We start from the raw sequence: 16,998 nt of genomic DNA on the forward strand, positions 1-16,998 counted from the left end.
GGGTAGAGCAGAGAGAATTGGCTGGATTAAATAGAAGATATGGATCTAGGTCTTCTCATCATAGGTACATTTCTTTGGCTTAACCAAACTTCCTGGCAGGATATTTCTCTAAGAGTTTTTCTGAGTATAGTTTAGTTTTCTTGTACATAATACAAAAAATAAAAAAAAACAAAAACAAAAACACAACAGCAGGAAACAAATGGGCAAACTAAGATAAAAGCAGGATATAAATGACTGGATTCAAACTCTGATTTTACCACTTGTGTGATACTAGGCAAGCCATTAAAAGTTTTTTAGTTCTCAGTTTCCTTAAGTGTAAATTTGGGCATTGGACTAAATGGTATCAAAGGTCTCTTATATTTCTGACTATATGAGGACACAGACTCTTTATTTCTGTATCCCCAGCTCTTAGCACAATGCCTTGTACATATAAGCACTTATAGGTGGTTATTATATGAATTCAATTGAAAGACACAAGAATGAAGCCACCATTTTGTGTTTTTACCCTTCATTTTTAGCCTATCATCTAAAACAGCACTTAAAAAATCTTTAAGATGTATTGGTTTGATAAATAGCACATTTAAGACTCGATTTAACAAAGTATTTTACCTCTGTAATTTTAAAACTGTCACTTGAACTGAAAATATAGGTGAATAAGTTGGTCTTTCATATTTAATGTTTTCTTATTTTTCTTTTATTCGCAAATTCATCCAGTTCAACTATGATTAACGAAGTGGCAGAAAGAGAATTGAGAATGGTCAACAGTTGGCTAATTCATTATTTGTACTCGGGTATCTTACTCTTCTAAGTCATTTGGGTTCTTTCACCTGTGAAGATTTTCCAGCATCAGCCCCTGCTGGATTCATCACATCAGATATGCATCTTGCTGTTAAATGCTAACACAGCATCACAGAAGGATGTTTGATTTGAAGGGTAGAATGACAGCAGGGGAATTGCTCCTTGCAATCTGACTGTAATCCTTAGGTGATGTGCAGCTGTTTGAAAAAAGAGGTAGAACTCAGATTAATTGGCGATTATAGTAGGCCAGAAAGAATTTGGTCTAGGAATGAAAATAGTGAGTGGCTGGGTATACAGAATATTAAGTGTGTTACTAGGATGTTTGCACTGCATTTTCTTCTTAGATGTTAGATATATGAGTTGAAGTTGAAAGGCAGAAGTTTTGTTTTTCTCTCTCTATCCCCTTTTTTTATTTACCTATCCACTAAATGAGAATGTTATGGTGGAAAGAAAAAGGAACTTTGAGAAGAATCATATATCTATTACCTTGACACAATTTGTTGATTTCACTTCCATAATGTTTTTTCATAACCATGTTCCTATGATTATCACACCCTCATCAGCTTTTACTTGGAATATTGTAAGAATACCCTATATTAACCCTATGGTCACAGATCCAGACCATATTCCTATATTTGATAAATGTGTGTGCATGTTTTATTACATATATATATATATATATATATATATACAAATATATATGTATATATGTATACACACATACATACATGCATACACACATACCTACACATGTAGTGTATGTGTGTATATATACACACATATATGTGTTTAGTTGTATCTGAGTTTTTGTGATTCCATTTGGGACTTTTTTAGCTGAGATTCTGGAATGGGTTGCCATTTCCATCACCATCAGTAGCTCATTTTATAGGTAACAAAACTAAGGCAAACAGGATGAAATGGTTTTCCAGGATCACACAGCTACTAAGTGTCTGATGCCAGATTTGTGTATGTACACATACACACGCACATACCCATACATACATACACAATTTTCCTTAATAGAATATAAATTTCTTGAGAACAAGTCCTACTCCATTTTTGTCTTTGTATGGCCAACACCAAGAAGAGTGTGTGGGAGAGTGTAGGAGAGTGTAGCAGGATATATAGGAAACAAGAGAGATCATTACTAATTTTACCAATTATCTATGACTCAGAACATTTTTCTGGCACCTCTTCATTTCTCTCTCAGTGTTACTCATTCATGGATTCAGTTATCATCTCGGTATAGAAGACATCCAGATTATAATCTCTTTCTTATCTCTCTTGAATTCCAACCACATACCTTCAGCTCCTTATTGTATATATCTTCCTATATATCTTGCTGGTACCTCTAAGTCAACATTTCCAAAATTAAACTCAGTATCATTGACTGTAATAAACTAGCCAGGCATTGTGCTGCCAGCCTTGCCTAACTCTGCCCTCAAATTTCACTTTTTTATCTATCCCATCACTATTTTTGCAATCACCAAGGATTGAAACATTGGGGTCATTTTTTTGACTCTATTCTCTTATATCTCTCATATCCAATATATTGTTAAAATCTATTGATTATGTCCTTAGAACATCTCTTACATTCTTTCTCTTCATTCTACTCTCATTGCCACCAATCTCATTCATGACTTCCTGTCTTGGTGGTCTATAACGTCCTGCTGATCAAATCACCTAAACATTTATTATACATTTTTTTTTTCTTATGTGGAAGAAATTTCACATTGTAAATATAAAAAAAATGTTGTTTTAATTTAATTGAAACTCATTCAAAATACAGAAGTGATAGTCATTTGAAAATTTTAATTGGCTGCCATTATGGCCAAGCTGCTTGGTTGTGTAGGAAAGATGACTGAAAATCTGGCTTCAGAAAAGGTCTGAATCCTGGTCAAGTCTCAGTTTTGACACTTATTTGTTATGTCACTTTCAGAAAGTCACTAAACTTATCACTTAGTCAACATTTATTAAGATGTTGCTATGTGCCAAATATTAGACAATGTTAGACTTTTTTTAAATCTATAGGATGAATAAAATAATATTCTCATTGCCTCTTTGGATTGCAATGAAGATAGCATTTTATAAATTGCAAAGTGCAACAGAGGTATAAGTGTTGTGATCACGGTTCATACGGGTTTATGAGCCATAAACTGATTATTTATTCCAGTTTACTAAGTTGTCAAAACCCATAAACTCTGAAATTTATTGTGGAATAAACCAATATGGATACCAAAGCATATATAGGAGGAATAGAAAGTTGAAAAGATACCTCAATAGGTTCAGTTAGTAACTGGCTACTTAACACATTTTATTTTTATTCTATTTCCACAAAATTCCTTTGTCATGACACTTCATTGAACCTAGATTCTTGAAAAGTATACTTATGTAATATAAGCTCTTAGAGGTTGTACTGTGCTAAAAGGATTTCAAATAATTCCTTGATAACAAACAATAACTTCAATCTGGAAACTTGCTTAACTAGTGAACAGACTGCTAGTAGGTTAATCATAGGTATTAGTTTCATGAATCATGGCAAATCTTAAAAACAATGAAAAATTCAAGTGAGCCTCATTCCTCCATGGTTCTCATCTGCTTCTTTCTTACTTCTTTTCTTTATATATAGCTAGTTTTCATTTCTTTGTTTTTAAGTATATAACAAAACCAATAGAATTGTACCCACACAGTATTGTTTGTTAATTTCCCACATTGAAAACCATCTCTACTCTGCATTTTTTAAATGTCTCCTTTTTAAAATATACATTTATTATTTATTTTAAGCATTCACTTAAAAAAGTTCTTGAATTCTGAATTCTTCCTTCATTTTTGCCCCTTCCCTCTCCAGTAAGAAGGCAAGCAATGCAATATCAATTATACATGCAAAACATTTCCATATTATCCATGTTATGAAAAGAAAAAGCAAGAAAAATAAAGTGGAAAAAAAGACATGCTTCAATTTGTACTCAGATACCATAATTTCTCTCTCTGGAAGTAGACAATATTTTTTTGTTATGAGTCTATAATTGTCTTGCATTATTGTAGCAGCTAAGTCTTTCACAGTATCAGTCCTTGATATAATATTACTGTTACTATATCTTGATCCTGCTTATTTCACTTTGCATTAATTCATATGTCTTCCCAGACCGAAAATATGATGATCATTATTTCTTAAAATACAATGATATTCTATGGCAATCATATATACTTTTTTAGCCATTCCTCTTTTGATGGCATCTCTTTGATTTTCTATACTTTACCACCACAATAAGAGCTGTTATAAATATTTTTGTTCATGTATATCCTTTTCATTTTTGGTTGATCTCTGTGATACAAATGGGAAACTAGGTGGCAGAGTGAATAGAGACAGGAAGACTCATTTCCCTCAGTTCAAATCTATCCTTAGATTTTTACTTGCTGTATGATCCTGGGCAAATCACTTAACCCCATTTGCCTCAATTTTCTCATTTGCAAAATGAGCTGGAAAAGGAAATGGCAAACTGCTCTAGTATCTTTGTCAAGAAAACTTCAATGGAGTCAGAAAGAATAAAACATGATTGGACAAAAGTGGTATTTGAGGTCAGAGGGCACACAGTTTTATAGCTCTTTGAGTATAGTTCCAAATTGCTCTCAAGAATAATTAGATCAGTTCACAACTACATGAATAATGTAAGTTCCCCACATTCCCTCCAATGTTTGTAATTTTCTTTTTTAACATCATATTAGCCTCATAATTACACCTCTGAGTTGTTTAAATTTACATTTCTCTAATAAATAGTAATTTAGAGAATTTTAAAATATGACCATTGATAATTTTAAGTGTTTCTTTTGAAACTTGCTTGTTCATATTCTTTGACCATTTGTGAACTAGGAAATGGCTCTTATTTTTTATAATTTTGACTGTTTTTTATGAAACCTTTATCAGAGAAAATTGCTGTAATTTTTTTTTCTAATTCCCTATTTTCCTTCTATTTTTGGAAGCATTGCTTTTGTTTGTGTAAATCTTTAAAAATTTAATGAAATAAAAATGTTCACTTTACTTTCCATTAGTCTCTCTGTCTTTTGTTTGTTCATAAAGTCTTCTTTTAACCATAGATTTGACAGGCAAAATTTTCCATACTCTTTTAATTTGCTTATGATAGCATCCTTTATGTCTGATCTTGGTATGCAGAGGTAGAAGCTGACTCATACCTAGTTGCTACAACCCTTCTTTTCAGTTTTTCCAAATTTTTTGCTAAATATAGAGTTATTGCCCCCAAAGCTTGGATCTTTGGGTTTTTAACTAAAAATTAGGTTACTAAGATTATTTATTACTGTTTATTATGAACCCAATTTATTTCACTGATTCACTACTCTATTTCCCCCTTCTCCAAGAGATTGTTTCATTTTTATAATTATCGTTTCATAATATACTTTGAAATTTAGTTCTGCTATGCTGTTTTCTTTCACATTTTATTTTCATCAATTCCCTTAGTATTCTTATCTTTTGTTCTTTCAGATGAATTTTGTTATTATTTTTCCAGCTCTATAAAATAATTCTTTGATAGTTTTATTGAAATAGCATTGAATAAGTAAATTAATTTAAGTAGAAATATCATTTTTAATTATATTTGCTCAGCCTACCCTTGAACAATTACAATTTCTCTGATTATTTAGATCTATCTTTATTTATATGAAAATGTTTTGTAATTGTGTTCACCTAATTCCTTAGTTTGTCTTTGCGGATATTTTATTTTATATTGTTTTTATTGTTAAGTATTTTATATTAGCTGTAATTATTTTAAGTGAAATTTCTCTTTTTGTCTCTTCCAGCCAAGCTTTTTTGGTAATATATAGAAACTCTGATGAATTGAATAGGCTTTTTTTATATCCTGCAACTTTCTAAAATTAAGTGTTTAAAAAAATTTTTTTTGGTTTACTCTCTAGGATTCTTTAAGTATACTATATCATTTATAAAGCATAATAATTTGTTTTGACATTGCCTTTCTTCTCCTTTGGTTTCTTTTTCTTGTTATTGATATAGCTGACATTTCTATGGTAATGGACATCCTTGCTTCACCCCTGATCTTATTGGGAATATTTCTGGTATATCCCTATTACAGATAATACTTGTTATTGGTTTTGTATAGACACTAATTATTATTTTAAGGAAAGCTGCATTTATTCCTGAGTGGTCGAATGTTTTTCTTTTAAGCAGAAATTAGTATTGTATTTTATCTAAAGATTTTTCTACATCTGTTCAGTCAATCACATGATTTTAGTTGATTTTGTCACTGATATGGACAATGACATATCATTGAACTAGCCCTACCTTTATAGTATAATTCCATCTGATCATAGTGTATGATATTGTGACATATTGCTGTGATCTTCTTGCAGGTATTCTATTTAATTTTTTTGCATCAATATATATTAAAGAAATTAATCCATAGTTTTCTATGTACCAAACTATACTTAAGTCACAAAAAATTTGTAGGATTCCTTCTTTGCCTGTTTCCCCTTATTTATGGAATTGAAATTGTTATTTAAATGTATGGTAAAATTTATTTGTAAATATATTTGATCCTAGTAATTTTTTCTCAGAGAACCCACTTATGGTTTGTTCAATTTCTTTTCCTAAGATAGGATTGGTTAATTGTTCTATTTTTTTCTTTTTCTCTTACTCTGGGTAATTTAGATTTTTAAATATGCATCATTTTTCTTAGATTGTCAGATTTAAAAACAGCTAGGTGATGCAGTATAGATAGAGTACTGGCCCTGAAATCAGGAGTTATGTCAGTTCAAATCTGGCCTTAGACACTTAACACTAGTTAGCTGTGTGACCCTGGGCAAATCACTTAACTTGAATTGCCTTACGAAAAAAAATAAATAAATAAGACTCTCAGATTTATTGGTACATAATTGGGCAAAATATTTAATGAATAGTTTAATTTCATCTTTATTGATTGTCCATGCAATCATTTTTGATGTTGGCAATTTGAATTTCACCTTAAAAAAATCAAATTAACCAATGGTTTGTTTATTTAATCCCTCCTCCTTCCCAATAAAACCAGCTTCTAATTTTATTAGTTCAGTTTTTATTTTGAACTTTAAATTTTATTAATCTCCCTTATGATTTTCAGAATTTCTATTTTAGTATTTGTTTTTATATTTTTAATTTGTTGTCTCTTTGTAATTGCTGTTTTTTAGTTGCTTACCTAATTCATTAATATGTTCTTTTTAAAAAATTGATGTAAATTTGTAGGCTTATAGTTTCTCCCCCTAAGTACTGCTTTGATGTCATCCCACAAATTTGGACATGTTAACTCACTGTTGTCAGTCTTTTTAATGAGATTATTGGTAGTTTCTATGATTTGGTCTTTGACCTACTCCTTTATATTATTTAGTTTGCAGTGAAGATTTACTAAATGCTTCCATAACTCTATTGAAGGTAATTTTAAAAATTTCGCCATAGTTTAAAAAGGGTGCATTTAATATTTCACTTTTTCTGCATTTGTTTGTAAGGTTTTTTGTAGCCTAATTCATTGTCAATTATTTTGCACAAGTGCCATTTAGAGCTAAAAAAAAAAAAAAAAAAAGTAAGCTCCTTTCCATTGCCATTCAATTTTTCCCCAGAGGCATATAATATTTCACTTTTCTGAAATTCTGTTTATTTTTTAAAACTTCTTTGTTTTTGATATCTTTTAGAAAAATGTAGTTTCCTGATTATCTCTTTTAATTAGATCTATTTTTGTTCTTGCTTTGTCTGAACCTTATCTTTCTCCTTTTTCTCTTCCTACTTCTCTTCCTCTTCCTCCTTCTGCTCCTTCTTTTTGCTTACTTCAAATGAAGCATATTAGATTCCGCTCCAGGTTCTTATTTTGACTCTGTGTGTCTATCTATTTCAATTTTGTTTATTGTAAAATAAGGTATTTTTTTTTTGATTCTGTCTTCTAATCCATTTTGCTATCTACTTCCATTTTATGTATGGGTTCATACCATTCACATTCATATTTATGATTGCTGTATTTTTTCCTACATCTTACTTTTTCTCTTTCTTCTTCTCAATTATTTTTATTCTGTTTCTTCTCAAAAGTCTGTTTCTAATCACTATTTCTCTTAATCTACTCTTCCTTTTATCAAAACTTCCTTGCATGTCCTTTCCTCTCCCCTCCTACTTACTGGTATGATAAAAGAGATTTCTATACTCATTTGAGCAAGTGTATATTCTTCTCTTTGTGAACCAATTCTGCATTGCCTGCCATCATCTTCCCATTTTCCTCTCCTCTATAAAATTCTTCCGTGTATGCTTTTTCTATGCAATAAGTTTCTTTATCCTACAACTTCCTTTCCCTTTCTCCTACTTCCTTCTTCTTTCTCTCCTTTTTAAAATTTTTTTGGAGATATAAAAATAAGTGATTAACTGTGCTCTCTGTCTATGTAGACTCTTTCTAATTCCCTAATGATGAGGAACTTCGTAGGGGTGACATGTATCATCTTCCCATACAGGAATGTAGGCTAATTTATTTATTAAGTCCTTTATGATTTCTTTTTTATTTTTTGTCCTTTTTTTTTTTTTTTTTTGCATTGTTTTGAGCCTTATGTTTCAATGTGAAATTTTCTATTTAGGTCTGGTCTTTTCCTCAGGGATGCTTGAAAGTCCCCTATTTCACTGAATAGCTCTTATTCCCCCCCTGAAGATTTATTTAGTTTTGCTAGATAGGTCATTCTTGGTTGTAATTCTAGTTCCTTTGCCTTTGGATTAAGCCCTCCACTTCCATGTGAAAGCTGCTAAATTTTCTGTGATTCTGATTGTGGTCCCACAATATTAAATGATTTCTTTCTGGCTGCTTGCAGTGTTTTCTCTTGGATCTGGAAGCTCTTGAATTTGACTATGATATTGCCAGGAGTTTTCATTTTGAGTTCTCTTTTAGAAAGTGATCATTAGATTTTTTTCTATTTCTATTTCACCTCTTAGCTCTAAGCTTTTGGAGCAATTTTCATTTATAATTCCTATAAATATGGTGACTATTCTTATTTTTTTCGTTGGTGGAAAATTCACTCTTTTCATTTTTTATACTGGTTATTTGTTATTTTCTTTCCTTTTTCTAACTAAATTAGCCAAAGGTTTATCTATTTTGTTGGTTTTTTCATAAAAGCATCTCTTAGTTATTTATTGGGTCAATAGTTTTCTTAATTTCAAAGTTATTAGTCCCTCCTATGAGTTTCAAAATTTCTAACTTGGTATTTAATTGGGGGTTTTTAATTTGATCTTTTTCTAGTTTTTTTTTTAATTGCATACTCAGTTCAATTCTCTCTTTTATTCATGTAGCTATTTAGAGATATAAAATTTCCCTTAAGAACTGCTTTGGCTACATCCCAAAAGTTTTGATATGTCATCTCATTATTGTCATTCTCTTGGTTGAAATTATGGATTGTTTCTATGATTTGTTGTTTGATCCACTCATTTTTTAGAACTGGAGTAAAAAACAATTGGAACTTAAATAATCTATCTTTCCCTGACCCTTTATTCAATGTAATTTTTATTGCATTTTGGTCTGAAAAGGAAGCATTTACTATTTTTACCTTTCTGCATTTGATTTTAATGTTTTTTATGCCCTAACACATGGTTAATTTTTGTGTAGGTGCTATGTACTGTCAAGAAAAAGATGCATTTCTTTCTGGTCCTGTTCAATTTCCTCCAGAAGTCTGTCATATTTAGGTTTTCTAGAATTCTATTAACCTCTCTAATTTCTTTCTTGTTTATTTTGTGGTTAGATTCTGAGAAGGTAAGGTTGAGGTCCCCCACTAATATAATTTTGCTTTCTATTTCTTCTTATTTTTATTTTATTTTATTTTATTTATTTTTTTGCTGAGGCATTTGGGGTTAAGTGACTTGCCCAGAGTCAATCAGCTAGGAAATATTAAGTGTCTGAGGTCAGATTTGAACTCAGGTCCTCCTGAATTTAGGGCTGGTGCTTTAGCCACTGTTCCACCTAGCTGTCCCTATTTCTTCTTATAACTGGCTTAAAATTTTCTCTAGGAATTTGGCTATTCTACTACTTGGTGCATATACCTTTAGTATCATTACTATTTCATTGTTTATGGTACCCTTTATCAAAATGTTCTTTCCTTATCTCTTTTAATAAGATCTATTTTTACTTTACTAGTGATCAGAATCACTAATCCTGTTTTTTTACTTTAGCTGAAGCATAATAAATTCTCTTCCATTTTTTCCTGTTTATGTGTCTCTCTGTGTTGAATGCATTTTGCAGGATTCTGTTTTTTAAAAAATCCACCTTGCTATTCACTTTCATTTTATGGGAGAGTTCATTCTATTAACATTCACAATTATGATTACTAGCTCTGGTTTTCCCTCTATATTATTTTCTCCCCTGTATATACTTTTCTTCTTTCTTTCCACTCTGTCCTTAGTTGGAACAACCCTCCCTCCTCTCTTAATAGTGTTTTTCCCCACTCCACCCTCTATCTTATCTCCTATTCCTCTGCCCCTTCTTTTAGTAGTGGTTTTTTTAATCCACTCCACCAACTACTTTATCTTCTATTACCCCTCTCCTCTTCTTTAACTTTTTCCTCTAGTATTTCTGCTTTCCCTTCTATTCTGCCCTTCTCTTTTTTATTCTCTTTCTCCTCCTATTTTATAGAGTTAGATAAATTTCTACACCCAACTGAATGATTGTTATTCCTTCATAGAGGTCAAACTGATGAGATCAAGCTTCAGATAATGCTCACCCCCCCCCCACCATTCTCCCTTGATTGTAATAAGTCTTTTGCACCTCTTGATGTGAACTACTTGTTCCAGTATTGCTCCCCTTTCCTCTTTTTCCAATACAGACCTTTATCTACATATATATATATATATATATATATATATACATATATATTTAATGTCATCACATCAGAGTCTATTCACAATCATAGTCTCTCTGTCTGCCCCAGTAACAGATACAGTTCTTAACAGTTACACATAACATTTTCTCATCTAGGGATACAGTTTAGCCTTTAAATAATATATGTTTTTCCCTTGTCTACCTTTTTATTCTTCTCTTGAGTCCTGTGTTTGTAGATTAAATTTTCTCTTCAATTCTGGATTTTTCAATAGAAATAATTGAAAAGTCTCTTACTTTATTGAAGCTCCATTGCCTCCCCTGAAAGATGATGCTGAGTCTCACTAGGTAATTAACTGTTCTTTGTAACCCTAGGTGTTTTGCCTTCTAGAATATGGTATTCCAGGCCCTCCAATCCTTTATTTTAGAAGTTGTCAGATCTTGGTAATCCTGAGTGTTGCTCCTTGATATTTGAATTGTTTTTGTCTGGCAGCTTCCAGTATTTTTTTTGCCTTGAGATTCTGTTTCTAGAGTTTTGCAACAATATTCCTTGGGGTTTTCCTTGTGGAATCTCTTTCTAAAGGTGATCAATGGATTCTTTCAATGAGTATTTCACCCTTTATTTCTAGAATATTGGAGCAGTTTTCCTTAATGATTTCTTGAAGAATGCTATCCAGGCTCTTTTTTTGGTCATGGCCTTCAGAAAGGCCATTGATTTTTAAATTGTCTCTTCTGTATCTATTTTCTAGGTCTCTTTGTTTTGATAATGAGGTATTTTACATTCCATTTTTTCATTCTTTTTAGTTTGTTTGACTGATTCTTGATGTCTCATAGATTCATTAGCTTCCATTTGTCCTATTCTAATTTTTAATGTGTGAATTTCTTCAGTTAGCTTTTGTAGCTATATTTCCATTTGGTTAATTCTACTTTTAAAGGAGTTGTTTTCTTCAGACAATTTTTTTACCTCCTTTTCCAAACTGTTGACTCTCTCATGCAAACTTCTCATTTGCTTTCTCATTTTTTCTTCTACCTCTTTTATTTGCCTTTTAAAGTTTTTTTTTTTTTTTTTTTTTTTTTTTTATGAGCACTTCTCAGAAGTCTCTTTAGGCTTGAGACCAATTCAAAACAGTCATTGAGATTTCTTCTGTAGACATTTTATCCTTGATCCTTGTCTGAGTTTGTGTTTTGGTCAATCCTGTCACCATAGTAGCAGCTTTCTATGGTCAAAGTTATTTTCTTTTTCTTGCTCATTTTTTTCCCTTTTAGTATTTCCTTTTTTTTTTTTTGGCTTTGAACCCAGAGGTCCCTTATCTTTGCAGGGGGTAGCTTTGCCTGCTTCTTTCATGAAACAGTCTGATTTCCCAGAGTTTGCCTTTTGAGCTGGGACTGGAAGCTGCCCCACTGATTTGCTTTTTTACTGAGCCAGGACTGAGGGTGTTAGTTGCTGATTTACTGTGATTAAGAGTCTCTCACTGGCCTTTCCAGAGTCTATCTGAGGTGGGATAAACATCCTTTTCTCTCCAGTGAGACTGATTTTCTTGAAGTTTTTCCAGTCTATCTTGAGCTAGAGAGTGGTTTCCTTCTCTTCAGAGGCTTGATTTCATGTGGTTTTCGAAGGAAACTAGGAGAGCTCCAGCAACTTTCTGGCTTTATTCTGTCATCTTGGCTTCATTCATCCCCAACATCCTTCCTTTGCACTCTGGTCTTTACACAGGAAGGAACTCCATTCTTCTACAGTTGCAAATGTTAGCATTTCTCTTGCCCCTGGAGCTATTACCAAGACACCTTTGCCCTTGCCATCTTACAGCTGCAAGCAGTAGTTCTCCTCTGCATCCTGTGACTATGACCTGCAACTCAGTAGTCAATGTAACTGGATCCTATATTTATTTAGTATCTTCTTGGGATCTCATGGAATTTCTTTCTGACCAATAGTTCACACCCACCCTCCTTACTATTTCTGTTTTGAAAGACCTAAAAACTGTTGTTGCTATTGTCACAGCCACCTCTAAATCCCAACACTACAGCCATGTATGCTCTTGCCCTAATATTATAATCCTTTCCAACCTCCTAAATTGTCTTGGGCTGGAAAAATGTCTCCATAACCTTTTATTGCCCCTGCTCCTTCAGAATTTGATTTGATTTGTTATTTTAAAGGTTTTTTTTGAGTTGTTCCTTCTACTTGGCTATCTTAGCTGCCCTCTTCATTGATTCTTGATGGGTGGCAGAAAAGGGATAGAGGGAACTAGGAATAACACAACTTTGAGACTATCTATAAACATTAAATTAACTTAGAATTTTAAATGTGAGTGGTAGCTGATTTTTGGAATGATATGGACAACAGTAACACAGGTTGACAAAGGGTTAATATGTTGTAATTGAAGAGGGAAGTATCCATCTCAATGAGCACATGAATCCATGGAAATACATTAAATTTGAGATTTTTTTTCAATAACCAATGAGTGAACATATGACTAGAGGTATAGAATGATATCATTATTGACATTTCACTGCAAATGAAAGCAGGTGATACAGGAATTTTGCAGTTAAATAGAAAGAAGTTTCTCTTTGGAAAAGCATACAAATTAATTGGTGAAGTTAGCTTGACTATTCCCAGGTGCAACAGGAAACATCTTTTCATAGGACATTTAATGCCTTGCAACCTCATGAATGTAAACCAAAAAAGTATGCAGGCAAGAAAACTATAATTTACGTATCAATATCTATTTCAGAGAATTAAGAAGTAGACTTTTTTATTAGATTAATAAGATACTCTAAATCAAAATATAATTAAATGCTAAATGACTTCAATGCAAATTGTAGGCATTGGGAAAATGTTGAAATATATATTAGAAAATGTGGCTCATTTAAAAAAAAAAAAAACTCTTTACCCTAGTGTCCAAAATCACTAAATTGTCCTATAAAAAAAGAATAAAAAATTTTGAGAGCATTAACTGTTTTCTGCTAACAGTTGTTGAAGGGATTTGGGTGGTTCTTCTTCCTGATACTATCCTCTTTTATTAAAGCTTTTCTAATATTTTTTGGTCTTTGGCATACCAACTCTCCTTTATTTCCTCAAGTCAATCTTAATGTTCACTTGTTTAGTTCAGCAGTTCTTAAGATGAGGTCCACAAATCTCTAGGTGTCAACATATAGAATTCACAGGATGCATGAATTTGAATAAGAAAAAAATCCATCATTAAGTTGATTAACTTTTCATTTCTTTTGTAATCCTATATATTTTATTTTATTAATTTAAGAATTTTATTCTGGGAAGATGTCCAAAGGCTTTATCAGACTGCCAAAAGAGTTTATGAAATAAAAAAAAAAAGACTAAGAACAGAACCTTTGATATAAATCAAAGTTAAAATTGAATATTACTTTAATTCTTAGACTGTGCTCAGCTGACAAGGTTCTTGAATGTGGTTGCTGGAACCTTTGATTTCACCATTCTTTGTATCACTAGTTGCATTGACTTCAGCTCCTGTTCTATTTTTCAACAGACTTTCTATCTTTCTATGCAATATTCCCTTTGAATATAAGAAACCAATAGTGTTTTACCTTGTTTCCATGACTTATATATGAAATGTTTTGGAGTAAGTCATGGTCAATTTCTTTGTCATGAGCCAATATATTTTTTTCCCTTACGTTTTCTTGAATAATTTGATCTGCAGTAACTTCTCATATTCAACTTGCTTTTAATTTTCTTCAAAGCTAAATAGTTATACCCTTAGATTTCCATTGCTTAGCAATCTACTCCTCACTGAAAACTTTCAGTGACCACTTTTTTTCTCTCCAGACATCATTCCAATCTCCTGTTATCCTTGAAGTCTCACCATGATAGTTCTTCATCCTGAAATCTCTAATCATAGAATTCATAGAATTCAAGGATAGAATTTTGGAAGAACTCTCCACTCTTGCAAGCTCTCTGTTTGATTGGATGGCTCCTTCCTAAACTTCTATTAATGGAGAGTGTTAAGGTAAGCCTATGTCTTTCTGCTCTCTAGGCTGAACTCTAAACTATCTCTACCATGCCCTAACACTGGTGCAACTTTCCCCTCCCTATTTCCTTTTTAGTTTGCTTTTATGTGTGGTCTTCCTCCTCTCTTATATTGGAATATAAGCTTTTTGAGGGCAGAATATTTTTTTCTGCTTATATTTGTATTCTCAGGGCCCAGAGCATAGTAAACACCCTGTCTTTATTGCTTCTTCAGTTGCTTTTGAACTAGAACTGCTAATTCATAATTCAAAAAAAAGGATTTTTTTTTTCTTTAGGCTGATAGACATTAATGTACTTGACCAGATAGGCCCACTGAATGGTCCCTGTTCTCATATAGACTCTTTGATCTTTACAAGCAATATAGAATTATCTTACTATTTCAGGATTTCACACTGAGTATGAAATCAAATGCTGACACCCTGAGTCTTTCTGTTATTTTCTTTAATTTTTCCACATAACTATCTGCCCACTATTGTTAACATTTCAGTGGCTATCCTATTAAGAAGTACAATTTCTTCCCAGAGTGGTATAGGCATTTCTCAGAGAAATTCTTTACCTTAAGTTTGTAAATTTTGTGTATTATAATAATAACCAGCTCTCAGTGTTTAGTGAGGGTGATGATTTTCTTTTAAGCAGGCATTTTGTTCTTTTTATAGACATGTCTCTGTCATTGAGGTTTAAAATGGCCTTAGAAATTCCTTGAATTCAGTTTGAAGTATCATACTCAATTTGTAGGTATTCTCCCCAGTTCTTATCGTTCCAGGAAAGTTAGACTAGACCACTGGTTCAACTTTGTATCACACTCTTGGCATAGTAAGTGCTTCATATCTTCTCAGATTGTTCATAGGAATACATAAGATGTTCTCAATGTCCTTTTCAAAGTTACTAGAGAGAACCCCTAAAACTTGAATCCCCTGAGAGACTCCAAGGACATTGCTATACATTAAAATTCTTTTTAAAAGAAAAAAGGGCTTTCTTTTGTTTTTCTATCATTTTCATTTTTCAGTATATTTCTTGCCTCCCCTTCAAATGAGACCATCATTTATAACAGAATAAAACAAGAGAAAAATGATTCAGCAAAACTAAGCAACATATTAACTAATCCTGAAATTATACAGAATATTCCATATCCATAGGTCCCTATCTTTGAAGAGATGTAGGGTAGTAGAATCTCCTATCTCTTCTTTTGAGTCAAGCTTGCTCATTATAATTTTACATTATTAATTTCTGTTGTGGTTGTTCTTTCTATAAATCATTGCTGTCACTGTGTAATTAAATAATCTGAAAATATCTACATGGGTGAGGTAGCTGTCATATGTAAGTATATAGCTATATAAAAAAGTTAGGTAAAGGGGCTAAGAGAAATCTCCTTTACTCTAAAATTCTTATTTACAAAGTTGGACCTCTACTCTTCTTTTCACCCCCAAATACTTCTGGGACATATGGTTTAGGAGAAAAGTAAGTTCTAAAACAATAGAAATTGATTATACATGTTTTTGATAAGGTTCTCTAGATACTCTTTGTTTTATAGGAGATATTACTGATTGAATGAAATACCAGAACACTGAAGAGCCTCCTAAATGCAATTCACAAGTTCTCAGAAGAGTTTGATCTAACACTTCCCAAAGGAAAATATAAACTGATCAAGCCTAGTTGTTGTCCACTTATGCTATACTGTTAAATGAATAGTCTATAGCATTGTTTCAAATAATATCTTGAATAATAGGCTTCACAGTTATATGAAATATTGGGCTCAGAACTTCAGGAGGGAAATAGACCTGGAAGAGGTATGAAAAATTGTGCAGCATAATGTCCTCAAGTTCTTCCCTGACACATAGACCATGTTTTAAATAGAATACATAGTCTCAAAATATGGAATATTATAATCTCTGAGGAATCCAGATTAGTACACTTAAGTAAAATTAACAGATGTATCGTAGACATAAATGGACAGTAGTGTGATACCAGTGATGATTGGCTTCCACAAGTGATCTAAAAGATATCTTCCTTCCTGTATGGTGGAAAAAAACTGGCATAATCATGTACTGAGAGCAAGGATAAATACATAGCTTATTTTTATATTGGTACCTTGTAATTTCAAGAATACTAGAGATGGGCTCTTAGCATGTTATATATAGGTACCCTACAAAGGATTTATAAGAGAATTTTGATAAGACTTTCATAGGATGGGAATTGAGAATGGCTTTCAATATGTATATTGCAGATAGAATGCACATCAATGAACTCGCAGGTCCATTTGAGCGTTGAAGAAAAATGTATGTGCTCAATGTTTGTTCAGTTGTCTATATATCTTTCCTGATTGTGGTTCAATTTATGGCACAATGGGGCACTCAGAGTCTGAGCATTCAAAGAAAT

Source organism: Sarcophilus harrisii, chromosome 3 (assembly GCF_902635505.1).
Source record: "Sarcophilus harrisii chromosome 3, mSarHar1.11, whole genome shotgun sequence".
Lineage (NCBI taxonomy): Eukaryota > Metazoa > Chordata > Mammalia > Dasyuromorphia > Dasyuridae > Sarcophilus > Sarcophilus harrisii.